At 36.9% G+C, this 27,557-nt stretch overlaps 1 protein-coding gene across 9 annotated transcripts in view; it reads left to right on the plus strand.

The window, feature by feature from the left end:
• The first annotated feature begins 298 nt into the window (after positions 1-298).
• Positions 299-27,557, plus strand: part of CEP350 (centrosomal protein 350) — a 166,285-nt gene continuing 139,026 nt past the window's right edge. For 5 of the 9 annotated variants that reach the window (XM_037021078.2, XM_037021081.2, XM_037021080.2 and 2 more), the window contains exon 1: positions 300-686. The gene's annotated coding sequence lies outside the window, so the exon portion shown is untranslated. Of the gene's footprint in view, positions 687-2,193; positions 2,345-13,061; positions 16,028-27,557 lie in introns of those variants that run through there. The other 4 variants (XM_037021079.2, XM_073216830.1, XM_073216831.1 and 1 more) reach the window with 3 other exon arrangements.

A 27,557-nucleotide genomic window follows, 5' to 3' on the forward strand; every position in this document is an offset into this window, starting at 1 on the left:
AAACCCGAGCTTATTTTTCAGCCGGGAGTTAAATGCGCAGCCAGAAAGCCCAATTAGCTTGAGAGGAAAGAGGGCGATTGGGAGGTCTCCGCTGCGGATCTACTTTGGCTCCTCCCGAGTCCTGCAAGACGCATATTTCGCCACACTAAACATGGCGCCCCCGGACTTCCCCTCCTCATTTCATTTCACCCTCACCTTTGGCCACACTCAACATGGCCCCAAACCAAGGTTGCATTCCTGTGAAACTACATCGGGATAGTTATCGCGAGGTTTGTCCGGGCCCCGACTGCTCCCGCCCTGCCTCGCGCGGCCTCCACAGCCACTGCCGCCGGCGCCGCTCCTCCTCCGTGTCAGTTGTTGGGCTGTAATGGCGACTGGGCCGCCGCTGCTGAAGTGACTCCTGGGCGGGGGAGCGGGGCCAGACTTGCGCCAGAAGGAACTGCAGAGAGCCGCAGCTCAGGAGGCTGGCTTGCTGTGGGGGAAGGGAGGCAGCCTTTCCGCCTCTCCTTCCTTCTCTGCAGACCGGCGGATCCCGGGAGCCGGTGCGAGGCGGGCACCCGGTGCGTCCCCGGAGTGGGGAGGCCAGGCCGGGCAGCCCTGGGTCCCGTCGGGGCGGCGTCGCTGCACCCTCCGCCAGGCCCCGCGGGATGCACCGTGGGAGCCGAGGGCGGAGGCGACACTCTCAGGTGAGCCACGGGAGGACCTGGCTAGGACCGCGGACGCTCGCTTAAGCCTCCGCTGCCTCTGTCCGCGGTCCCGGGTCCCCGGTGGCGGCGAGAGAGGCGGGGCGGGGCTCGGGGAACCCTGGCCTGGCTTCCCCCTCGGGGAACCTCCCTGGGTCCTGAGCCCTTGCGGGAGGGCCATCCTAACAGCTGAGTTTCAGGTCCCGCCGGTGACTGCCAAAGATGGGATTTCCTTCCTTACCTGCCATTGCCTCCCCTCCTCTGCTGCCTCTGTTCTTACTTGCAAAAGCTGTGCGAGATACCTCTCGCCTTTGGTTTCGGGAGAAGAGTCCCTTCTTCTTATGGAGATCAGGCATATTTTGGGAAATTCCGGGGACAAGCTTCAGTGACAGGGGTTATTAGTTTCTCTTCCTTTTTGGTGGGGATAAACACGCTCAAGTATTGGGAAAACTTTGATCTGCTCCGGTCTAGCAGCTGCTAAACGTAGTCCTACCGATTTATTCACAAGTGATTTAGGGGGAGATTTGAAAAGCTTTACGCTTTCAAAGTTGTCAGTATTTTTCTCCGCCCTCTTTTTAAATGTGGCCCGACGTGCAAAATAATATTTAGCTAATGTCACAAATTTGGGTTGGAATTTGGCTGTATTTTTAGTTTTTAGGTAGGAAGGTGCACATAGGTATAGATTTTAATGTGGTTTTGGTGTAGTACCGAATCCTTTTTACAGGATAAAACAGGTTGTTAGAAATAGTGATCAGTATCCACGTACTCCACTTGATTGTTTTGTTTTGATGGTGATCCTTGTTTTGAATTTGGAAAAGTCGTTAATGATTATGTTGCCATGTTAACGATACCTTCTGACTCATATTTCAAGGGTTTTTTAAAGGAAAAGCTATGTTAGATAGGCAGACCTAGTAACAATCTGAAAAGGTTTGTAGAAGCAATAATAAAATATAGAAAGCTGCTTTTCATTGAAAAATTTTTCGTAGTTTAAAGTAATTGTTTTTGAACAAGGCAATTATGTTGCTGATAACATGAGGTTGTGACAGCTTTTTGGCGATTGGTGGTTGGACCTGTGGTAGAAGTTGCTTCAAACCTGTGGGCGTGTAATTAATTAGTTTTGCTGTGCTAAATCGACAAACTCCATTTAAATGTAATAAAATAAGTCTCAACCATTGAATGCTCATTGCACTGAATTTAAGATATTTTAATCAGAAAATAAACATTAAGCTAGAATACATTGTATATGTGGGTAAATACATATGTATCTCATCTTTTCATTGTAGCAGGAATGGTGGTGAGTTATATAAACAATTTTATACATATGTGAAAGAATTTCTCTGATTCTCTGAGCTGTATTAGTGTGTAGTGTTATGTAAAGAGCATTATACTTGAACAACCGGCCTCTGTGGGGTAATCGATTTATGAATTAGGAAGCTTTGAATTTTTTTCTAATGATTCTGATTGCCAATCTTTTGCTCATTTTATAACACTAATGCCATGTCATGGACAGAAGAAAAGAGAAGTCTCTATGTAACCACTTTTGTTATTTGTTGAATTGGTGTAAGTTATAGTGGAAGCAAAAAAGAAGCTGCTGTCTAAAATAACTGGCATTTTTTTGGTGGACTTCTACATACATCATTGTCTTCATAGCAATTTGTGAGGTAGGTTTGGCAAATATCCTTATTTTGCAGTTGTGGAAATTGACACACAAGGGAGTTCATTTGCTTGATGTGAATGAAACTGCAGATGATCTAGAATTGTTTTACTTATTTTTATTGAGGTATAAGTGACATTAGTTTCAGGTGTACAAGATAATGATTGATATATGTATAGATAGGAAATGATCACCATAGTAAGTCTAATTAACATCCTATTACTAGTTTTCTTTAAATTGAATGTTAATATAGATACTTCTGGAATGTAGTTTAAAAATCTACAAAAAACCTATTTTTTGTTCCTTTTGATGTGCCTCTAGCTCCTTATGCTGATGGTTGTCAGTTTTTTAAAAAACATTACTATTTTCATAGTATTTTATTATTAATGTAATAATCATGAATTATTACAACAGATTGCTTTACTGCTACACATATCTTTTGCTTGAACAATGTTCCTAAGAAATTGTAGTTCGTTTGTTGTCTCTCATCTTGTTTGGTTACTCATAGTTCCATTATCTTTGGTACTAAAAATCATTTATACTTTTGGTTGTGTAAAACATAATCAGGCCACATGCAGCGTAACTGAAAAGTAGTAACATTTTGGTGATTTTATTGTTAGACCTGAAGATTTAAAAAGCATATTTGCCATTGACACTTGTGATCGCCAATTAGTGTGGGGGGGGGCAAGTTGTGAAATAATTTTCTTTATTGAGTTTTTTTTTCCCATGTCAAACAATTTCTAGTGTCACAAATATTTCAAAAACCCCTAATAATCAAAAGATTGCATAGTTTTCTTTTCAGCCCTAATATATTTATACATTGTTCTCACAAGTATAACTTTGCTAGTGATTATTTTGGGCTTTTATTTGCCTTTCTCATATAGTTGCCATGATGGCAGAGATCCACTGTTAAAAACTATTGTTCACCCAGTGCCTACCACATAGTAACTTTTAAAATATTATTTAAAAAAATATTGGTTGATTAAATTGACCAGAGTGGTCTTGGCATAATGTTTAAAAACCAAAAAAACAAAACACTAGTGCCCTGTTCCTAGGCACATGTCAGCTCTTTGGAATATACTCCAGAGGTATGTTCAAGTTTGCTAGGTAGCAGGGGAATGATGGTGGAGGATTAAAAAACCGCTGAGAATAATCCACAGGTTGATCCTGAAAACTTAAATTGACTATTTTAATGATTTGCCTAGGTGTCCTGGCAATAATTATTGTAATTTAAAGAAAATAGAAGCTTTAAGACTGTGACCTGGTTAAACTAGTACTATAATTATAGGCTTGTAATAACTAAGTCCTTTCTTAATTACAGCATTGCGCGTTCTTAATCTTAAAGGCCAGCTGGTTCAATTCCCACGTCGTATACACAAGTAAACAGTATCATATAGGGCAAATATCTCACCCGAACTTGGTTTTATAACTGGATGAAGAAACTACTCTGCAGCTGCAAAGTCTGCATTTGTTTAATGTGTCAGATAATTATCAAATCAGAGGATAATTGTGAACAACCTAGCAATCCATTTATCCTTCACAGTGTTAATAACTCAAAACAGGCCTCGCCATGAATTAAAAGGTTTGTTAATTTGAAAATAAATCTCAACCCTTTCTATCATTGGTATTATAAATTGGTACATGTAAATAACCAAAAGGTAACGGTGATCTTTTTACAAATAGAAGGATGTTTTTGCAAAAAGAAGAATCTGATTTATCTTTAATCACAGTCTGGGTTTGGTGATTTTTCAAAAAAGTTAACCACTTAACAGTTTTTGTTGTAAGTGGACTTGTAAAAGCTTCTTATGGTATTGTGGCTTCTCTCCCTTTGTAAAGCTAAAAATCATCCATGAGTAATAGCACTGGCTGTAAGTTAATAGGCTTCATTTCATTAATGATTTTTATGTTTATATCCATAAAGAGTATTTTATAAATAATTTCTTTTTAGTTCTGGGTTTGTTTTAAGATACAAAATGCGTATGTACACATAGAAATATTATTTTATTATTTTAAAAAAATTACCATGAAAGAAATATTTTGCTTAGAAATGGTTAGCAGCTTCATACATGACATACATGTGGTGTTTTTTTTTGTTGTCAAGTTTTTTCTTTTCTGTTTGTATTTAAGACTTGGATTCTGAGACTTACTAATGGGACCATCATACAGCAAACAGGTCTGGAGCAACTAATGTGTGCTCTGTACTGTGTACTGGGCATGTACTTGGGAAATAAACAGGAATAAAACATCATACCCGAAATCCCATGTAAAAGATATGTAAAATAGTAGTATGGGGGGTGGGGTGGGAATAGGAATGATAAAGTGCTGTGTATCCACACACGGGGAGTAACTACAGTGTATTAAAGAGTCCAGTGAAAGAAAAAGTAGCTATCTTTGTTTTCTTAACAGCCTCTAAATTAGCTAAGTTATTGAATGTGTAAGGAAACCTTCCAAAAATATTTATTTGTCCTTGTTTTTTCCTTCAAGAAGTGGCTAAGTGTATCTGTTATAAAAAAAATTAAAAAACATATCCACTGAAAAGTCTGCTTCCTATCCTGGACCTTTACTGCCCCTCCTGGGAGTTAACCAGTGTTGACAATTTATTATGTATCCGGGAAGCTTTTGTAGTGAGAATTTTGCACTTTAGGGCATACAGTAATCCTGACTTGCAAACTATAAGACAACTTTATCAGGATATATTACTTAAAATTAATTTAGAAGAGTAAGTATTCAGGACAACTAGATGGGGCTAAGCAAAGTATAGACTCCTAGTTTTAGGGCTTGTCTTTTTCCTGTTCTTGTTCATTGTCTTCAGTTCTCCTTAAGTAAAAGACTAGGGGTACCTTTAGTCAGGTTTTAATTTAGTTCTTGGTTTCATATCAGTGTGGGACATTGTGTTCTTTGTGCCACCTGTACTCCAGAGGACAAGCTGGTACCAAATATTACATAGTTCCTTCTGGATTTCCTGGATTATAGTAGGTCAGCCTAGTATTTGTAAAAAGTAGTTGTTGTCTGTATTTTATATGTAAAAAGAGGTGAGGCTAAATTCTCTGGTCATTTGTATGTGTATATGTATATATGCACATATATATATATATATATGATTTAGAGCTGGAATATCTCCCACTTTCCCAAGCCTGGTCCCCACTAAATCTGTCCATTTTATATTGAGCTAAATAGTATGACTGTTGCAGGGTTGTCTTTTCTTAATCTTCCAGGCAGAGATGGTTGTTATATAGGGTCTGATAGAGGAACTGAAATGTAGCAAAGGTATGGAAAATATTCTGTGTGAGGGCCAAAACAAAGTCATTCCTTTCATATTTTATTCCCAGTGCCTGGCACATAGTAGGAAGCCAATAAATAATTGAGGAGAGTGAATCTCTGTGACTGAATGACAGCACTGTCAATAAAATTAGCTGCTAGAACACACTTGAGAATTAGCTATTTGAAAATGTCATATCACAGTTATAGATCAGCGTTTCTCTAACTTTTTGGTGTCAAGACCACTTTATACTCCGTTATTAAAAACTCAGACTTTTCTTTATATGGCCTGTATCTATTGATATCTACTGTATTAAAATTTTTTAATGTATTTATTTTATTTAAAATAATAAACCTGTGCCATATTAACAAATAACATCTTAATGAAAAATTTATTTTCTTCAACAAAAACATTTTATGAGAAACAGGGCATTGTTTGACATTTGCAAATATTTTTAATGCTTGGCTTAATAGAAGACATCTAGATTCTCATATATGCTTCTGCATTCAATCTGTTGTGATATCATACATCATGTAGCCTTTGGGAAACTCCACCATACACACTCAGAATGAGAGTGAAAAGACAAATGATGTCTTAGTAGAAGTATCTTTGAGTTTGTACACCCCCTTCCTCCACCCCCTAAAGGGTGTCAGACCTTGAGAGATCCCTGGACCACACTCTGAGAACTGATGGTATAGATTATAAATTCAGAGTAATAAAGGACCTTAGCAGTCGTAAAGGACCTTAGCAGCCATATAGTATAATCACCTCTTGTGGACATTTCTGGCTTGTGCAGCTGGACTAAGAAATCTGTTTGTCTTTTGGGAATGAATCATGAATTGAATTTTGCAGATGTTGAGTTTAATGTGCCTTTGAGATTTCTCCAACATTTTGACATGTGCGTTGGTCTATTGGAGATTAGATCTGGACTGGAGTTTTAGCCATCACTGGCATATAGATGATATTTTGAGGCCTTGGTCATGGGTGGGGTCACCCAGGTCATCCAATTCACCCAGAGTATAGTGTTAAAAAAAGAGCCCAAGGTCAAACCCTCTTGAACCTCAAGATTTAAAAGACAAGGACTAGCTAGCAGAGGAGACTGAGAAAGAGAACTAGAGAGGACGTGGAAAATCAGACTATAGTATATGGAAGCTAAAGGAAAAGAGTATTTCAAGAGCATAGAGCGTGGTCAGCTGTGATGAATGCTGCCAAGAGGTCACACAAGTTGAGCACTTATTATTTGAAAATGCCCATTAGATTTGGAAGTGAAGTCTTTGGTGATTTTAGTGAGAGCTGTTGTGGTAGAGAAATGTGGGTGGCAACCATATGGAATTGTTTGAAGAGTGATTGAAAAGTATCTCTAAATGGAGTCTCAATGTATTCCTTCAACTCTTTTGAGAAGTTTGTGAAGGAAAAAGAGCAGTAGTGGAGGAGGGCGCTAGATTGAGGGGCTTTGGTGATTGTTTTAAGGAAGGAGACTTGATTAAGTATAAGTGCTAATAGGAAGAATCTTGGAGGTGAGGTTAGGGATACACATGAGTAAAAATATAATTGATGGTTGAAGTTTCTTCAAAGAACCTGGAGGTGGGGAAATCTTGAAACGGGAAGTATTCTTATGGCTCCTTTCCTCTAAAAGTTACTTTTTCCTGTTCTTTCCCATTCTGTTTATGAATGCTTAGCCTGCATGGTAAGAAGGAAAGGTAAATGTAAATATAATTCTTTTAAATTTCTTGGCTATTGTTAATTTCCTTTGAGCCTTTGTACTTCTCAGATGAATATTTTTGTGCTACTTGAAGTGTGGACTCCTTGTTGACTTTAGATTGTTTGCTATCAAGCAACAGTTTTTTTTTAAGTTGCACCTTATTTGATTCTGAAGTGCTTATACATTTTATTTGTATAATTTTAACTAGATATGTGTTATATCATTTATTATTGCTTTAGTGAAATTGTGTTTATATTTTCTATTGGCAAGTTAGAGTCTTGTTTAGCTAACTTTTGGAAGTTTGTTGTTACTTTGAGCTTTCATTTATATTTTACATGATCTAAATAAAACCATGTCAAGTATAGTTCTCTCCTAGTTCTTTTGATATTTGACTTTAGTCTGAACAAAGCAGTATTGTTCATTTATGCTTTGACTTTTTCCTGAAATAACTTAGTTCTCTACAAGATGCTATTTGAACTTACTGGAAAATGGACACTAGAATGAAACTCTTGAGTTACTTAAATGAATAATAAAAGTATTCTTAAGTTTTCTGAAATTTAAGAAGCTTGCAGTATAGTCAGGAGACAAAGTACAGTAGAGTGGTATAGAGTCTATGTTACTAACTTCTGAAAACTATGGTCAGTGCATAATAGAGGAGTGGCCAACACTTGATCTTTTAAAAACACAAATGTAATCATGTCAGAGACCTTGCACGATCTTGTTTCTCTCCTTCTCCAGCTTCATGTCTCATCATTTTTCCTTTTCAATACATGGGACTTCAGTGTCTTTTCATCTAAAGGCCATTCTACATAATTGTACCTATTCGCCTAGGAAGCTTTTTCTTGCCTACCCTTAGCTAACTCCTTTAAGTTTTAGATTAAATTTCACTTTCTTCTGAACTTCCCAGATTAGTTGAATTTCTTCTGTTATATGCTACATAGCACTTGCATTTTTTCTTTATTATTTTCATCCCATTCATATATTTGTTGAATGTCAACTTTCTGAGCAAACCTTTAGACTCTGTGTGTGGGGACCATGTTTGTTCTTTTCACTGCTGTATCCCCATTGCTTAGCATTGATTAATTACTACTACATACTTTAATCACCAAATATTTGTTAATGAATGGATAGCATGGGTCAGACTGAGGAAAAGGGTTTTCATGAATGGGGAAGAATACAGTCTGATGTAACAATGAAGGGACCAAGGAGTTTGCTTAAACATTTTACCTATTCTGTTCAGGAGGGAGAAGAGAATTAAAAAGTTCATCGTAAACATTTGTGAGGAAGACCTGTCTTTGGGGTGAGTTCGATAACAGGCATGTAGGTTAAGTGAGCATTCTCTAAAAAAGTTAAAGTGCTTTGAAATTAAGGAAACAGAGGTTCTAAAGAGAATAGAATCTAGGTGGGAAAGCAAGTTGCCTTATGATGAAATTATGAGAGAGGATAGGGGATTGTGTTATAGGTGGTGGCTGAGTATGTATATTATGAGAGGCATTATGTGAATGACCATTAGAGGCTATCAGAAGTTTGAGAGAGATCTGGATTTTTCCATTTCTGTCACTTGTTAGCCAAATGACCTTGAACTAGTTCCATACTGTGATCCTGTTTCTTCATCTGTAAAATGGATATATACAGATGGTTGCCTCGTGGGTTGTGATGGAGATTGAAAATAATACGTGGAAAACAATATGATCCTTTGCCCACATAGAAGGAACACAGAAAATGGTAGCTATGATTATTAAGTATTAACTGCCCTCATGTTACCGCCCATAGAGGACTAATTTTGGCTTCTGGTTTAAAGGGATTGTTGCTGTCAAGGGTTTTGGGGCTTCAGAAGAGAGGTGTTCTTGGGTGGTTGGGAAATAGGATTAGTTCTCTCCACTAAAGCTCATCTTTATATTCCATGAAGAGCCTTCAGGCTTCAAAGAGTAGAATTGAAGATAATCTCTAGAGCTGTAGTGTTCAAATCTGGCTGTGAGTTGGGTCCATGTAGACATTTGAAAATACAGTTTTTGGCCTCTTCTCAGACACACTGATTCAGAATCTCTTGGGGGTCTAGCCTCAGCATCTTTGTTTTTAAAATGGTATCCAAGTAATTCTCCTCCTAGAGCTTCTTGAGAAAGGTGGCTTAGGAGACAAGAACTCTGCAGCTGCTTGGAAGAAGCATTGTGTGGCAGCTCGGAAATTCACTTGTAATGGAAATGATTGAGAATATATGTATGGATTATTTTGGACAGAGTTATCTTTACAGGCTTAAAAACTACTTATAGAGGTTGAAGTTGTGGAGTAATTATTTTAAAGTATTGTATTTAAAAGGTATTTAAATACAAAGGATATTGTCTGTGTGTTCCTAGTTGCCATGGATTAAACAATTTAATATGATGACTTTATGACATAAGGTATGTTTTGGTATGTTATATTGGCATCTGAACACTAATATTTTATGTATTATCCTTAATACCAATATCATATCATGTGCCCAAATTTAAAAAAAAGCCAAACATATTATCATAATATGTGTCAATAAATGAGTATTCATATATATATATGTGTGTGTGTGTGTGTGTATTTATTGCGTTACATTCAGTACGGTAAGGTCTTTGTGAGTTGAGAGAAATGTATGTTGTAGGTTTATTCATAGAAATAATACCTTTTTTAGCTTTAGGAAACTTAGTCATAAATATGAATGGTATAAATACAAATAGTAGATATAAAAATAGGTAAATTAAAGGTGAGAAAGAAAAGAGAGGAAGTCAGATAAGAGATAATAGGGAAAACAGAAAAGAAGTAAGAGGGAAAAATACCATAGAAGAAAGTAGGAGATGAATGGGAAAAACAGGAAAATATACTATTAATATTTGAAGATAATGTACCACATTTGTTTTTTAGGCAATGAATATAAATGTTTCCCTAATTTTAAGCAAATTTTCTTAAGTGAGACTGTACTAGTAAATAAAAGGACCAGAGATAGTAGGGGAGAAAAAAAGCAGTTAGGAACCCTATCTTCCTCTTCCAGCTTATTTTTACCTGTAGGAGGTAGAAGGGGAATGGTAGGCTATGGGTTTTCAGAGAAGGAATACATTAACTTTCCTTATTGAATTAATTGAATATGATCTAGGACAGTGTGCCTGGATTTCTAATTTCAGATATTTCTATTTCTGTCTTAGGATTCTTACTTCTTACTCTTTATTGAAGACTCTTGCATCTTTGAATCTTTGTTACTGGGTTTCAGTGTAAGTTAGGTAGAGTTGAGGTCTGTTGAGGATGGGCACTCATCAATATCACCATAATTCCAGAATCAGGGGACTTGATTGCTAACAGGCACAGAATTCTTAGTAAGGTAGATGTATTTGTCAAGTTGTATCCTGGTAGCTAGCAGTGGTATCCCACTAGTACTTCCTGCAACGAATCTGTTCAGCTGGGGTCACACCATTCTTCTCTAGGAAACATGATGTGTTGTGAGGTTGAAGCCATGGATCTAGTAGTTAATTTTTGTTCTTGGATGGAGTGGGTAGGAGAAATGTCTTGCCTTTCTGAGTAGTTTCTGCTGTTTAATGAATGTAGATGGCAGCGTTTTATTGTTCCATTTTAACTGCGCATTGCCTTGTTCATGTCCAGATAATGAATAAATGAACCTCCAGTATAGTTTATACATAGATGTTGTAGTGTTCCTTTGGACTAATCATAATAAGGCTTTTACTTAGTTATTACCACAGAAATAGCATTATCTTCTGCTCCAGTTTTCTGATTCATTGAACATTAATGATGATGTGCTTTTATCAAATGACTCCCATTGTTTCCATGACATGATACATTCAGTTTATTATATGGCCTCCAGTAGCCCTGTTATTTGCTGTGTTGTCATCAGCAAGGTTAATTACGCTATTTGTGTGTGGGCCTTGTAGTTTATTTTACCAGATAGTCCTACAGGCTACTTGAAGAATAGTGTATGAATTTCATTTCCTTGTTTTCCATTTATTTTTTTTTCCTGTATTACTGGCCTAGAGATGCTTGTTAATTGTGTTCCTCTTCCTTTCTTATGAGTAGTTTTCCAGTCTGTTTTTTTAACCACCTCTTCTGTTTATTTAATCATGTTTCTTGACACTTCTATAAATTTATCCCACTCATTTCCCACTTGTGTTTTTGCTGGGAGCCCTACTTTTGATTCCTCTTTATTCTTTTCTGTTTAAGTTGGGATCATAAAAGCTTCCAATACTGCCATTTGTTTATCTGTTCATTGAAGGGCTCTGTTGATGTGCAGATAAATAAGAAAATAATAGTTTTAAGGGCCATACAACCTTGTGGGGTGACTGATACATATATGCTATCTGTAACTATATCTAACTCATCATGTTGAATACTGTTTATGTGTGTGTCTTCTTCACTAGATTGTGAGCATTAGTTCCTCAAGACATGTTCATTGAATAAATGCATGAATGATGTGTTTGTACGTGTGTAATGGTAAGGGCTGTAAAAAGTGAAAGTGGTATGGGAAACAGATGAAATAGTAATTCTGTTAAGGGGCAGTCTGGGAAAAATTTCTAGGAGATGACACTAGAGTTTGTCCTCAAAGGGTATTACTACCAGAGAAATTTTAGGAAAAGAAGATATGTCAGTGATGAAAATTTCTGGATGCTCGGAGAATGCACTCTGTGTATGGGTGTTCGACAGGAGCAATTGGTATGTTGAAGATAGTAAGGAGTAATACTATAAAGTTGTGAAGAATTCCAAGTTCCATCATGCTAAGGAATTTGGAACTTTATCCCATAGGTGATAGTCTTTGAAGAGTTATAAAAGCAGAGTTGCTAGGTTCCTTAGAAAAATAACTTTGGTTGCAGAATGGGAGCAGAATAATTTAGGAAGCCTTTACTATAATTTAGGCTAAAGATGGTGCTCTGAACAGAGTCAAGAGGAAGAAAGATGTTACAGAAATGTCTTAAAATTTTTTATAGACAGCTTTATGAAGGTGCATTTTATATATTAACAGAAACTTGTTAAAGATAGTATTGACTTGGTAACTCAGTACATGATGGAGTGAGAGAGAGGAAGGAATGTCAAAGATAAGCTGGATGCACGATAATCCCATGTTCTAGGAGAACAAGAAGGAGGAACAATTTTGAAGATAGGTGAAAGTGAATTTGGTTCTGAACTTAATAAATTTGAAGTGCAAGTAGGACTTGGAGGTAGACTGCCTAATAGATGGAAGACTTGGACCCTGAGCTCAGAGCAAGATGTAGGACAGGAACATGATGACATTTAGGAAGTAGCTGAAACCATGAAAGTGTGAGAATGCCTGGGAAGGAGGAGCTAGAAAAGGCTGGGAATGGAATCTTTGGAAATGTTTCCATTGATGAGTTGGGCAAAAGTAGAAGAGCCATCTATCAAGAAAAAAAAGGAAGAGGTAAGGAAAGTAGGAAAGAGATGTTTAATTGATCCCAAGAGTAGTGAGAGTTTGAAGATGATAGCTTAAGACCCCAAATGTTAATGAATATACTAGTGTTATAAAATCCAATTGAAAAATTGTATTACTAGAAAGATATATTTCCTAGGTTTCCTGGGTATATAGATTTTCCTAAAAATAAACCCATATGCCAGGAAAAGAACTTTTTTAGACTTCAAATTTTTGCCTTAGAATGTATGGACTTTTAAGTTGAATGTTTGTAAGAAAATTAATTTTTTTATTTTCTCTCTTTTTTAAAACAATGTATTTCTTAACACATTTTTTTCTATAACATACTTGAAAAAAACTTCAAATATATTTTTCTTGATAACTTTTTTCCTCTAAGTATATGGCTTGAAATGAATGATTTCATGGGATCCTCTTTTTCTGTGAGATTTTTCTTTTTTTTCCCCTTAATTAAAGTGAAATAAAAGGAAGTTTATTGTAAGGCTTCAGAGAGGTCTTGAGGAATGCAGGGGCAGAAAACAAGGTACTGATATCACGGGACCTGGAAAATTGTCAGGAATGAGACCACTTTTTCCATTCTGGGGAGGCCACATGGTCTCTCATTTGTTTTTCTTTGATCTTCCTCTTGCTTTTTCATCATGATTTTTCAGCTTGGCTCCTCAAAGCTCATTGATTCAGTTGTTTAACATTTCATTCCAAAATGCTGTGATCTCTTCTTTCAGGGAGTAGATAGGCCACCCTTGAGTCAGTTCCTCACTCCTTATCCAATCAACTGTAGCTGGGGTGAGGAGTAGGCAGGGTTGTGGATGCGAGAGGGGATGGTTCTTTAGAAAAGGGTCTATGGGTGGGCAGACATAGTGAGTGACATCTGTAATATATTCTTATATAATTTCATATAACAAACTTTTCCAGGAGCATTTTATTTTATACTTTTTATTTTGGTATCATTATCATTAATACACAATTACATGAGCAACATTGTGGTTACTAGATTCCCCCCATTATCAAGTCCCCACCACATACCCTATTACAGTCACTGTCCATCAGCATAGTAAGATGCTATAGAATCACTACTTGTCTTCTCTGTGCTATACTGCCTTCCCAGTGCCCCCACCCCCACATTATGTGTGCTAATCGTGATGCCCCTTTTTCCCCTTATCCCTCCCTTCCCACCCATCCTCCCCAGTCCTTTTCCGTTTGGTCACTGCCAGTCCATTCGTGGGTTCTCTGAGTCCTCTGCTGTTTTGTTCCTTCAGTTTTTTCTTTATTGTTATACTCCACAGATGAGTGAAATCATTTGGTACTTGTCTTTCTCCGCCTGGCTTATTTCACTGAGCATAATACCCTCTAGCTCCATCCATGTTGTTGCAAATGGTAGGATTTGTTTTCTTCTTATGGCTGAATAATATTCCATTGTGTATATGTACACATGTTCTTTATCCATTCAGCTACTGATGGACACTTGGTTGCTTCCATTATCTTGGCTGTTGTGAATAGTGCTGCAATAAACATAGGGGTGCATATGTCTTTTTGAATCGGTGATCCTGTTTTCTTAGGGTAAATTCCTAGGAGTGGAATTCCTGGGTCGAAAATGGTATATCTAGTTTCATTTTTTTGAGGAACCTCCATATTGCTTTCCATAATTGTTGAACCAGTTTGCATTCCCACCAACAGTGTAGGAGGGTTACCATTTCTTTGCTCCTTGCCAGCATTTGTTACTTCTTATCTTTTGGATAGTGGCCATCCTAACTGGTGTGAGGTGATATCTCATTGTGGTTTTAATTTGCGTTTCTCTGATAATTAGTGATGTGGAGCATCTTTTCATGTGCCTATTGGCCATTTGTATTTGGAAAAGTGTCTGTTCAGGTTCTTTGCCCATTTCTTAATTGGGTTATTTGTTTTTTGGGTGTTGAGGTGTATGTGTTCTTTATATATTTTGGATGTTAACCCCTTATCAGATGAGTCATTTATGAATATTAACTTTTTTGAGTGTGGTATACTGATGCGCTTAGGGCTCCTGATGCAAAATTGTCTCTGTCCCTTCCTTCTTCATACCACACATAGATTAGGCATGTCATAATTAATATGGTTTTTTTTTTTAAGGATATACCTTCTTGGAGCTTTATACCTCCAAGAAGCTTTAAGAACATTAGAATTAATGTTTCCTTTTGTAATAATTCATATGTATTAGGGTATTGTCAGATTCTCATATTTCTCAGTTACATTATACATGTGTTTACCTTGCTTGATTATTGGATCTCTTTAAGAAAGTGATCAAGGTTAACTTCCCTCTCTAGAAAAATGTGCATAGATGATACACACAAAATTTTGCACACAATTTCAGGGTTTATAAATTCCTTGACTCTCATTCATGGATCCCTCAGTTAAGAACACTTGTACTAGATAGTAAGATGGTAGAGGTCAGGACTATTTCATCTTTTTTTAAACATACAAATTGCTTTGTACAAGCAGGTACTCAACAACCATTAGCACAAGGCTATTGATATGCAAATTTACTCTCCTCATTCTCAGCTTTGAAAGACAAAGATAACTACATTGGGTTAAAAAATTGTAATTATATTCTGTACACAAGTTAAATCTAAAATAAAGTGCCTCAGAAGGCTTAGAATTGAAAGATAGGGCAGGTGCAATAAAATAAAGCAATGCTTGCTTTTTATTAATAACTTATAAATTAGGATTAAATACTGAAACACATTTTTCTGAGGACAAAGATTGTCATTTTTTATTGAAGAAATATGAAATCCACAGTGATAACAACCATGAGCCTTTATGCACCAAATAATATCAAGCTACATAAGCATTAACTTGGAGAAACATGAAGAGGAATATAGACAAAAAGTAGTTGTGGTGGATCTTGTACACTTCTCTTAATTCTTTGCAGATTAAATAGGTAAAAGAGAATACATGAATGTTCAATAAAAACTAATTTCAAAATTCTCATGGCTGTAGAATAAAGTTGTCATATTTTTTGTGAAACATTTAACTGGGAAGATAATTTTCATTATTAGCCAAGAAATTGTCCTGAATAAATTTAGTCTGTTTTATTTGGTAAGCACTTTAAAGTGGTTGGAAAGAGCATTTTGCAAATTGTTTTATACTTTAAAGATAGTAAGAATTTTAACAAATTAGATTCTCTTCCTATATTTTTTCATTGTACTTTTTCTTCAGTAATTCTTTTTTCTATTTTTGTAGAAAGTGGTGATATTTTATATGTATGTATTCTTACATGAAGAACAGACCTACTTAAATACATTCTGTTAATAATACTTACTGTGCATGGGATAACCAGGGATTTTGAAAGGTGGGTTAGTAAAAAATTGAAATGCTTCATATTATAGAACTCAATTAAAACTCTAATTATAAACCTAAGCTGGGATATAACTCTTTCATATTAACTGAAACTGCCTTTATTGAAGTTAATATACACTGGAAAAGCATATAAATGTAAGGCTTAGTGAAATCTCTTAAACTGAACACACCCATGAAATCACCCAAATCAATACCCAAATATTATCAGTACTCCAGAAGCCCTTCCTTGCTCCAATTCTAGTCACTCTCCACCTCAAACCATATTTAATGACTGTCCTTCTAATACCATAGGTTATTTGTGCCTGTTTGATACATTGTAAGAATCACACAGCATATATCCTTGTTTCTGGCATGCTTAATGTTTGTGATGTGCAACTATCCTGTTGTGTGTAGTTATAATTAGTTTATTCTTACTGCTAAATGATTAATATACTATAATTTATTCACAAGATTAAGTTTTATGTAAATGACAGACTCCCAATATTTAGTCATTTGCATTTGAAAATGATTGACCATTACTAACATTTTTGGTTTAAAGCAGTACAGGTCATTTTCTTTTACTCATCTACAGTGTCTCCCAGCCTATCAGCATTAGCCCCCTAAACATAGAGATTATGGATATATAAGCAATTTTTTATTATTATTCTATTTCTTCCCATTGGAGAATTGATAATTACTATATATTTTAGCATTTATTTTAGTTTTAAAGGAGAGACCTGTCTAATGAAAACTTGTCTAATCATTGACAGATTATTTAGTAGTAAAGAACTCACATGTATGTTAACAGTTGGCTAGATCAAAAGTATCTTTATGTGAAGGAAAGTAAAATGAGTTAATTTTTGTGAACTGTGTTGGCAGCTCTGATTAAAGTTTTTATGGTTAGAAAAACTTAAACTGTTGGCATATTTGTTCATTTTAGATTTTCTACCATCCCTGCCTATTTTTAAAAATCTATATTGACTTTTCTTAGAGCCATATTGTATAGTCTATGAAAAATTTTATTTTAGAACATTTTTGAAATTTTTCTCTGAAAATTTATAAACCAGGGTAACTTAGTACTGGAGAAATTATAATTATTCCTTTAAATTAGAAATTATTGTTTATAATTTTAAAAATACAAGTGCTCTAGATGGATGTACTCCTAAGGCTAAATAGTGGTCACCAGAGAAAATAAAACCACAGTAAAGGAAGTAGACCAATTAATTACTAAGCAAATACAAAAATAAATCAGCTACCAACAAAGTCAGTCAAGGGGTACACAAAGAGTACAAAATATGATACTTAACACATAAAGAGTGGAGGAGGAAGGAAAAGAAGGGAGAAAAAAAAAGAATCTTTAGATTGTGTTTGTAATAGTATAATAAGTGACGAAGATAGACTGTTAGATAGTAAAGAAGCTGCCCTTAAACCTTTGTTAAACATGGATCCAAAGCCTGCAATGGCAATAAGTACATATCTATCAATAATCACCCTAAATGTAAATGGGTTGAATCCACCAATCAAAAGACATAATAGAGTTGCAGAATGGGTAAAAAAATAAGACCCATTTATATGCTGCCTACAAGAGACTCACTTCAAACCCAAAGGCATACACAGACTAAAAGTGAAGGGATGGAAAAGGATATTTCACGTGAACAATAGGGAGAAAGAAGCAGGAGTTGCAATAGTTGTACCAGATAAAATAGACTTCAAAACAAAGAAAGTAACAGACAAAGAAGGACATTATATGATAAAGGGGTTGGTCCAACATGAGGATATAACCATTATAAATATCTACATACCCAACATAGGAGAACCTACATATGTGAAAGAAATACTAACAGAATTAAAGGGGGTAATAGAAAGCAATGCGTTCATTTTAGGAGACTTCAACACACCATTCACTCCAAAGGACAGATCAAGCACCCAGAAAATAAGTAAGGAGACAGAGGCCCTGAACAACACATTAGAACTAGTGGACCTAACAGACATCTACAGAACACCTCACCCAAAAGCAGCAGGATACACATTCTCCTCAAGTGCACATGGAACATTTTCCAGAATAGGTCACACACTAGGCCACAAAGAAAGTCCCAGAAAATTAAAAAAGATTGAAATTGCACCAGTTTCTCAGACCACAAAGGTATGAAACTAGAAATAAATTGTGCAGAGAAAACAAAAAGCCCATAAACACATGGAGGCTTAACAACATGCTTCTAAATAATCAATGGATCAATGACCAAATTAAAAGAGAGATCAAGCAATATATGGAGACAAACGAAAACAACAGCTCAAAACTGCAAAATCTGTGGGACACAGTGAAGGCAGTTCTAAGAGGAAAGTATATAGCAACACAAGGTATCTCAAGAAAGAAGAACAATTGCAAATGTTCAGTCTAATGTCAAAATTAATGACACTAGAAAAAGAATAAATGGAGACCAAAGTCAGTAGAAATATATAAGAAAGATCAAAGAAGAAATAAAACTGTGAAGAATGAAACAATATAAAGAATTAATGAAACCAAGAACTGATTCTCTGAGAAAATAGACAAAATAGATAAACCCCTAGCCAGACTTATCAAGAAAAAAAGAGAGTCTACACACATAAACAGAATCAGAAATGAGAAAGGGAAAATCATTATGGATACCACAGAAATATGAAGAATTATTAGAGAATACTATGAAAAATTATATGCTGAAAAACTGGATAAACTAGAAGAAATGGACAAGTTTCTCAGAAAATACAACCTTCCAGGACTGACGCAGGAAGAAACAGAAAATCTGAACAGACCAATTAGCAGTGATGAAATTGGTAATCAAAAACTACATAAGAACAAAAGTCCCAGATCAGATGGCTTCACTGCTGAATTTTATAAGACATTTAGAGAAGACCTAATGCCCATCCTGTTAAAGTTTTCCAGAGAGTATAAGAGGAAGGACTGCTTCCAAACTCATTTTATGAAGCCAGCATCACTCTAACACTCAAAACAGGCAAAGACACCAAAAAAAAAGGAAATTTCAGACCAATATCCCTGATGGGCATAGATGTAAAAGTCTTCAACAAAATATTAGCAGACCAAATTCAGAAATACATAAAAAAGATCATACATTATGATCAAGTGGGATTTATTCCAGGGATGCAAAATGGTACAGTATTTGAAAATCCATCAACATCACCACATAAAAAGGACAGCAAACACATGATCATCTTTATAGATGCTGAAAAAGCATTAGACAAAATTCAGCATCCATTCATGATAAAAACTCAACCAAGTGGGTATAAAAGGGCAAGAACATAGTACTGAAGGTCCTATCCAGGGCAATCAGACAACACAAAGAAATAAAATGCATCCAGATTGGCAAGAAGAAGTGAAATTGTCACTGTTTGCAGATGACATGATATTGTACGTAAAAAGCCCTAAAGAAACCACACCAAAACTTCTAGAACTAATAACTGAATTCAGCAAAGTTACAGGATACAAAATCAGTACACAGATATCTATTGTATTCCTATATATTAGCAATGAACTAGCAGAAAGAGAAATAATGAAAACAACTCCATTTACAGTTGCATCCAAAAGAATAAAATACCTAGGAATAAACCTAACTAAGGAAGTGAAAGACCTATACCCTGAAAACTACAAGACACTAATGAGAGAAATTAAAGAAGACACCAGTAAATGAAAATACATCCAATGCTCATGGATAGGAAGAATTAATATTGTCAAAATGGCCATCCTGCCTAAAGCAATACATAGATTCAGTGCAGTGCCCCTATCAAAATACCGACAGCATTCTTCAATGAACTAGAAAAAATAGTTCTAAAATTCATATGGAATCACAAAAGACCCTGAATAGCCAATCCTGAGAAGGAAGAATGAAGTTAAGGATTACACTCCCTAATTTCAAGCGCTAGTAGACAGCCACAGTAATTAAGACAATTTGATGTTAACCCATAGGTCAATGGAATAGAATAGAGAGTCCAGATAAAAACCCACACATAGAAAAAGATGGCGGTGTGAGAGGAGAGGCTTCCTCCTAAAACTGGATACAATTAGAAAATATAGTTGGCGCAACTAATCCTGAGAGAGTAACAGGAAAGAGGATGGCGTCAGACTGCACACACCTGGAGAAAAGAGCAGACCTCACCGAATGGGGTAACGTACCAGAGCAGTGGCTCTGTGGGATCTGAGCCCTTCCCCCACCCCAGCTCACCAGTGGGAGGAAGAGAAACGGAGCAGGGAGAGAGTGGAAGGGTTGGGACTGCTGAATATCTAGCTCCGGAGATCTGCTCTGGGAGCACAGACCTATATTTCATGGTGCTTTCATGAGACTTGCATGACTACCAGGTTAGAAAGTTAATACAGGCAGAGTCCTGGGGAGACTGGGATTCCGGCCGCCTGTGGAAAGCAGGGATCCATATCCGGCTACTCTGGGACAAAAACTTATACCTGTGTGACCGGCCCACTGGCTCAGGCAGTGGAGACAGGCACAGCAGCCAGGAGGCAGGGAACAGCTCTTTCCTCCCCCCAGGCACCAGTACCGCTCCCCTGCGACCCCCAACATTGCTTCAGGGGCTGAGCAGCTCCAGAATAGAGCTTTTGGACACTAGAGGGCACCATATACAAACATGAAACACCAAAGGAACCTTGTCCAGAGTAAAATTATTAATACAACTCCCGAGAAAGATTTAAATGATATGGACCTCGTGACTCTTCCTGAGAGTTCAAAATAAAATCATCAACATTCTAATGGAGGTACGTAAAGACGTCCAAGAACTCAGAAATGATTGCAGGTTGGATATCCAATTGTTGAAGAGCATGATGGAGGGTATTAAAAGCAGGTTGGATATGGTGGAGGAGACAATAAATGAAACAGAAACTGGAGAAGAGGAATACAAAGAAACTGAGGCCCAGAGAGAAGAAAGGATCTCTAAGAATGAAAGAATATTGAGAGAACTGTGTGCCCAATCCAAGCAGAACAATATTCGCATTATAGGGATACCAGAAGAAGAAGAGAGAGAGAAAGGGATAGAAAGTGTCTTTGAGGAGAGAGTTCCTGAAAACTTCCGCAGTCTGGGGAAGGAGAGCGTCTCTCAGGCCATGGAGATCCACAGATCTCCCAACACAAGGGACCCAAGGAAGACAACACCAAGACATAGCAATTAAAATGGAAAAGATCAAGGATAAGGACAGACTGTTAAAAGCAGCCAGAGACACAAGTAAAATCACATACAAAGTAAAGCCCATCAGGCTAACATCAGACTTCTCAGCAGAAACGTTACAGGCCAGAAGGGAGTGGCATGATGTATTTAATGCCATGAAACAGAAGGGCCTGAAACAAAGATTACTTTATCTGGCAAAATTATCACTTAAATTTGAAGGAAGGATTAAACAATTTCCAGGTAAGCTAAAGCTGAGAGTGTTTACCTCCCACAAACCATCTCCACAGTCTATTTTGGAGGGACTGCTATAGATGGAAGTGTTCCTAGGGTTGGATAGCTGTCACCAGATGTAGTAAAACCACAGTAGGGAGGGTGGAGCAGCTGATCGTGAGGCAAATGTAAAATTAAATTGACTATCCCCAAAGTCAATCAAGGGATAGACAAAAAGTACAGAATTTGATACCTAATATATAAAGAATGAAGGAGGAAGAAAATGGAGGACAAATACAAAAGAACCTTTGGATTGTGTTTGTAACAGCATACTAAGTGAGTTAAGTTAGACTCTTAGATAGTAAGGAAAGTAACCTGGAACATTTGGTAACCATGAATCTAAACCCTGAAATGGCAGTAAGTACATACCTATCGATAATCACCCTAAATGTAAATGGACTGAATGCACCAATCAAAAGACATAGAGTCATTGAATGGATAAAAAAACAAGACCCATCTATATTCTGCTTACAAGAGACTCACCTCAAACCCAAAGACATGCACAGACTTAAAGTCAAAGGATGGAGAAAGATATTTCATGCAAACAATAGGTAGAAAAAAGCAGGTGTTGCAGTACTAGTATCAGACAAAATAGACTTCAAAACAAAGAAAGTAACAAGAGATAAAGAAGGACATTACATATGATAAAGGGGTCAGTCCAACAAGAGGATATAACCATTCTAAATATATATGCACCCAATACAGGAGCACCAGCATATGTGAAACAAATACTAACAGAACTAAAGGAGGAAATAGAATGCAATGCATTCATTTTAGGATACTTCAACAACACACCATTCACTCCAAAGGACAGATCCACCAGACAGAAAATAAGTAAGGACACAGAGGCACTGAACAAAACACTAGAACAGATGGGCCTAATAGACATCTATAGAACTCTACACTGAAAAGCAACAGGATACACATTCTTCTCAAGTACACATGGAACATTCTCCAGAATAGACCACATACTAGGCCACAAAAGGAGCCTCAGTAAATTCAAAAAGACTGAAATTCTACCAGCCAAATTTTCAGACCACAAAGGTATAAAACTAGAAATAAATTGTACAAAGAAAGCAAAAAGGCTCACAAACACATGGAGGCTTAACAACACGCTCCTAAATAGTCAATGGATCAACGACCAAATTAAAATGGAGATCCAGCAATATATGGAAATAAATGACAACAACAACACAAAGCCCCAACTTTGTGGGATGCAGCAAAAGCAGTCTTAAGTAGAAAGTATACAGCAATCCAGGCATATTTAAAGAAGGAAGAACAAACCCAAATGAATAGTCTAACATCACAATTATCAAAATTGGAAAAAGAAGAACAAACGAGGCTTAAAGTCAGCAGAAGGAGGGACATAATAAAGATCAGAGAAGAAATAAACAAAATTGAGAAAAATAAAACAATAGAAAAAATCAATGAAACCAACAGTTGGTTCTTTGAGAAAATAAACAAGATAGATAAGCCTCTAGCCAGACTTATTAAGAGAAAAAGAGAATCAACACACATCAACAGAATCAGAAATGAGAAAGGAAAAATCACGACAGACCCCACAGAAATATAAAGAATCATTAGAGGATAATATGAGAATCTATATGCTAACAAGCTGGAAAACCTAGAACAAATGGACAACTTCCTAGAAAAATACAACCTTCCAAGACTGACCAAGGAAGAAAGAGAAAACCTAAACAGACCAATTACCAGCAACGAAATTGAATCGGTAATCAAAAAACTATCCAAGAGCAAAACCCTGGGGCCAGATGGATTTACCTCGGAATTTTATCAGACATACAGAGAAGACATAATACCCATTCTCCTTAAAGTTTTCCAAAAAATACAAGAGGAAGGAATACTTCCAAACTCATTCTATGAAGCCAGCATCACTCTAATATCAAAACCAGGCAAAGAACCCACCAAAAAAGAAAATTACAGACCAATATCCCTGATGAACATAGATGCAAAAATACTCAACAGAATATTAGCAAAACGAATTCAAAAATACATCAAAAGAATCATACACCATGACAAAGTGGGATTGATTCATCCCAGGGATGCCAAGGATGGTACAACATCTGAAAATCCATCAACATCATCCACTGCATAAACAAAAAGGACAGAAACCACATGATCATTTCCATAGATGCTGAAAAAGCATTCAACAAAATTGAACACCCATTCATGATAAAAACTCTCAATAAAATGGGTATAAAGGGCAGGTACCCCAACATAATAAAGGCCATATATGATAAACCCACAGCCAACATCATACTGAACAGTGAAAAGCTGAAAGCTTTTCCTGTGAGATCGGGAATAAGACAGGGATGCCCACTCTCCCCACTGTTATTCAACATAGTACTGGAGGTCCTAGCCATGGCAATTAGACAAAGCAAAGAAATGAATCCAAATTGGTAAAGAAGAAGTGAAACTGTCACTATTTGCAGTGACATGATATTGTACATAAAAAACCCTAAAGACTCCAATCCAAAACTACTAGAACTGATACCGGAATACAGCAAAGTTGCAGGACACAAAATTAACACACAGCAATCTGTAGCTTTCCTATATACTAACAATGAACCAATAGAAAGAGAAATCAGGAAAACAATTCTATTCACAATTCCATCAAAGAGAATAAAATACTTAGGAATAAACCTTAGCAAGGAAGTGAAAGGCATATATCCTGGAAACTATAAGACACTCTTAAGAGAAATTAAAGAGGACACTAACAAATGGAAACACATCCCATGCTCTTGGCTAGGAAGAATTAATATCGTCAAAATGGACATCCTGCCCAAAGCAATATACAGATTTGAGGCAATCCCTATCAAATTACCAACAACATTCTTCAATGAACTAGAACAAATAGTTCAAAAATTCATATGGAAACACCGAAGATCCCAAACAGCCAAAGCAATCCTTAGAAGGAAGAATAAAGTGGGGGAGATCTCACTCCCCAACTTCAAGCTCTACTACAAAGCCACAGTAACCAAGACAGTTCGGTACTGGCACAAGAACAGAGCCACAGACCAGTGGAACAGAATAGAGACCCCAGATATTAACCCAAACATACATGGTCAATTAATATATGATAAAGGAGCCATGGACATACAATAGGGAAATGACAGTCTCTTCAACAGATGGTGCTGGCAAAACTGGACAGCTACATATAAGAGAATGAAACGATCACTGTCTAACCCCATACACAAAAGTAATTTTGAAATGGACCAAAGACCTGAATGTAAGTCATGAAACCATAAAACTCTTAGAAAAAAACATAGGCAAAAATCTCTTGGACGTAAACATGAGTGACTTCTTCATGAACATATCTTCCCGGGCAAGGGAAACAAAAGCAAAAATGAGCAAGTGGGACTCTATCAAGCTGAAAACCTTCTGTACAGCAAAGGACACCATCAGTAAGACAAAAAGGTACCCTACAGTATGGGAGAATATAATCATAAATGTCAGATCCGATAGGTGGTTGACATCCAAAATATATAAAGAGCTCACACACCTCAACAAACAAAAAGCAAATAATCCAATTAAAAAGGGGGCAGAGGAGCTGAACAGACAGTTCTCCAAAGAAGAAATTCAGATGGCCAACAGACACATGAAAAGATGCTCCACATTGCTTGTCACCAGAGAAATGCAAATTAAAATCACAATGAGATATCACCTCACACCAGTAAGGATCGCCACCATCCGAAAGACAAACAACAACAAATGTTGGCAACGCTGTGGAGAAAGGGGAACCCTCCTACACTGCTGTTGGGAATGCAAATTAGTTCAACCGTTGTGGAAAGCAGTATGGAGGTTGCTCAAAAAGCTCAAAATAGAAATACCATTTGACCCAGGAATTCCATTTCTAGGAATTTACCCTAAAAATGCAGCAGCCCGGTTTGAAAAAGAGAGATGCACCCCTATGTTTATCGCAGCACCATGTACAATAGCCAAGAAATGGAAGCAACCTAAGTGTCCATCAGTAGATGAATGGATAAAGAAGACGTGGTACATATACACAATGAAATATTATTCAGCCATAAGAAGAAAACAAATCCTACCATTTGCAACAACATGGATGGAGCTAGAGGGTATTATGTTCAGTGAAATAAGCCAGGCGGAGAAAGACAAGTACAAATGATTTCACTCATATGTGGGGTATAAGAATGAAGAAAAACTGAAGGAACAAAACAGCAGAATCACAGAACCCAAGAATGGATTAACGGTTACCAAAGGGAAAGGGACTGGGCAGGAGGGGTGGAAAGGGAGGGATAAGGGCAGGGAAAAAGAAAGGGGGCCTTACGATTAGCATGTATAATGTGGGAGGGTGCATAGGGAGGGATGTGCAACACAAGACAAGTAGTGATTCTATAGCATCTTACTATGCTGATGGACAGTGACTGTAAATGGGGTTTGTGGGGGGGTCTTGGTGAAGGGGGGAGTCTAGTAACCATAATGTTCTTCATGTAATTGTAGATTAATGATAATAAAAAAAATTGAAAAAAAAACCCACACATATTTGGCCAATGAATATACAATAAAGGAGCCATGGATATACAACGGGGAAATGACAGTGTCTTCAACAACTAGTGTTGGCAAACTAGACAGGTACATGTAAGAGAATGAAACTGGATTATTCTCTAACCCCATACATAAAAGTAAACTTGAAATGGGTTAAAGACCTGAATGTTAAGTTATGAAGCCATAAAACTCTTAGTGGAAAACATAGGCAAGAATCTCTTGAATATAAACATGAGCAATTTTTTTCCTGAACCCATCTCCTCAGGCAAGGGAAACAGAACTAAATGGACAAGTGGGACTACATCAAACTAAAAAGCTTCTGTACTGCAAAGGACACAATCAGTAGAACAAAAAGGCGTCCTACAGAATGGGAGAATATATTCATAAACAACATACCTGTTAAGGGGTTAACATCCAAAATATATGAAGAACTCACATGTCTCAACAACCAAAAAAGCAATAACCCTATTAAAAAATGGGCAGAGGATCTGAACAGACACTTCTCCAAAGAAGAAATTCAGGTGGCCAACAGGCACACGAAAAGATGCTCCACATCGCTAACCATCCCGAAATGAAAATTAAAACCACAATGAGATATCACCTCACAACAGTTAGGATGCAACATCCAAAAGACAAGGAACAACAAATGCTGGCGAGGATGTGGAGAAAGGGGAGCTCCTACACTGTTGGTTGGAATGTAAATGAGTTCAACCATTGTGGAAAGCAATATGGAGATTCCTCAAAAAACCAATAATAGAAATACCATTTGAGCCAGGAATTTCACTCCTAGAAATTTACTTGAGCAAAACAAGATCCCAGATTCAGAAAGACATATCCACCCCTATGTTTATCACAGCACTATTTACAATAGACAACACAGGGATGCAACCTAATTGCCCATCAACAGATGAATGGATAAGGAAGAAGTGGTACATATACACAATGGAATATTATTCAGCCATAAAAGGAAAATAATTCCTACCATTTGCAACAACATGGATGGCACTAGAGGGTATTATGTTCAGTGATGTAAGCCAGGCAGAGAAAGACAACAAGTACCAAATGATTTCACTCATTTGTGGAATATAACAACAAAGCAAAACTGAAGGAACAAAGCAGCAGCACACTCACAGACTCCAAGAAGGGGACTAGTGGTTACCAAAGAGAATGGGGGTCTGACAGTGGGTAGGAAGGGAGGGAGAAGGGTATTAAGGGGTATTACGATTAACACACATAATATAGGTGGGGACACTGGAAAGACAGCACAGAGAAGACAGTAGTGACGCTATAGTATTTTACTACGCTGATGGACAGTAACTGTAATCAGGTAGGTGGGGGGACTTGACAATATGGGTGAATGTGGTAACCACAATGTTGCTAATGTGAAACCTTCATAACATTGTACATCAATGATACCTTAATAACAAAATAAAAGGGTAAAAGATATACATTAAAATTAATTATGCCTTTAATTTTACATGTTTGGATTTAGTAGGTAGTCTTTTCCTTTTCTTAAGTTTAAGTTGGGATGTTTAATATTCAACGTACTGAAATGCCTTTGCAGACAACTAATTTTTTAAAAA

Source organism: Manis javanica, chromosome 11 (genome assembly GCF_040802235.1).
Source record: "Manis javanica isolate MJ-LG chromosome 11, MJ_LKY, whole genome shotgun sequence".
Classification (NCBI taxonomy): Eukaryota; Metazoa; Chordata; class Mammalia; order Pholidota; family Manidae; genus Manis; species Manis javanica.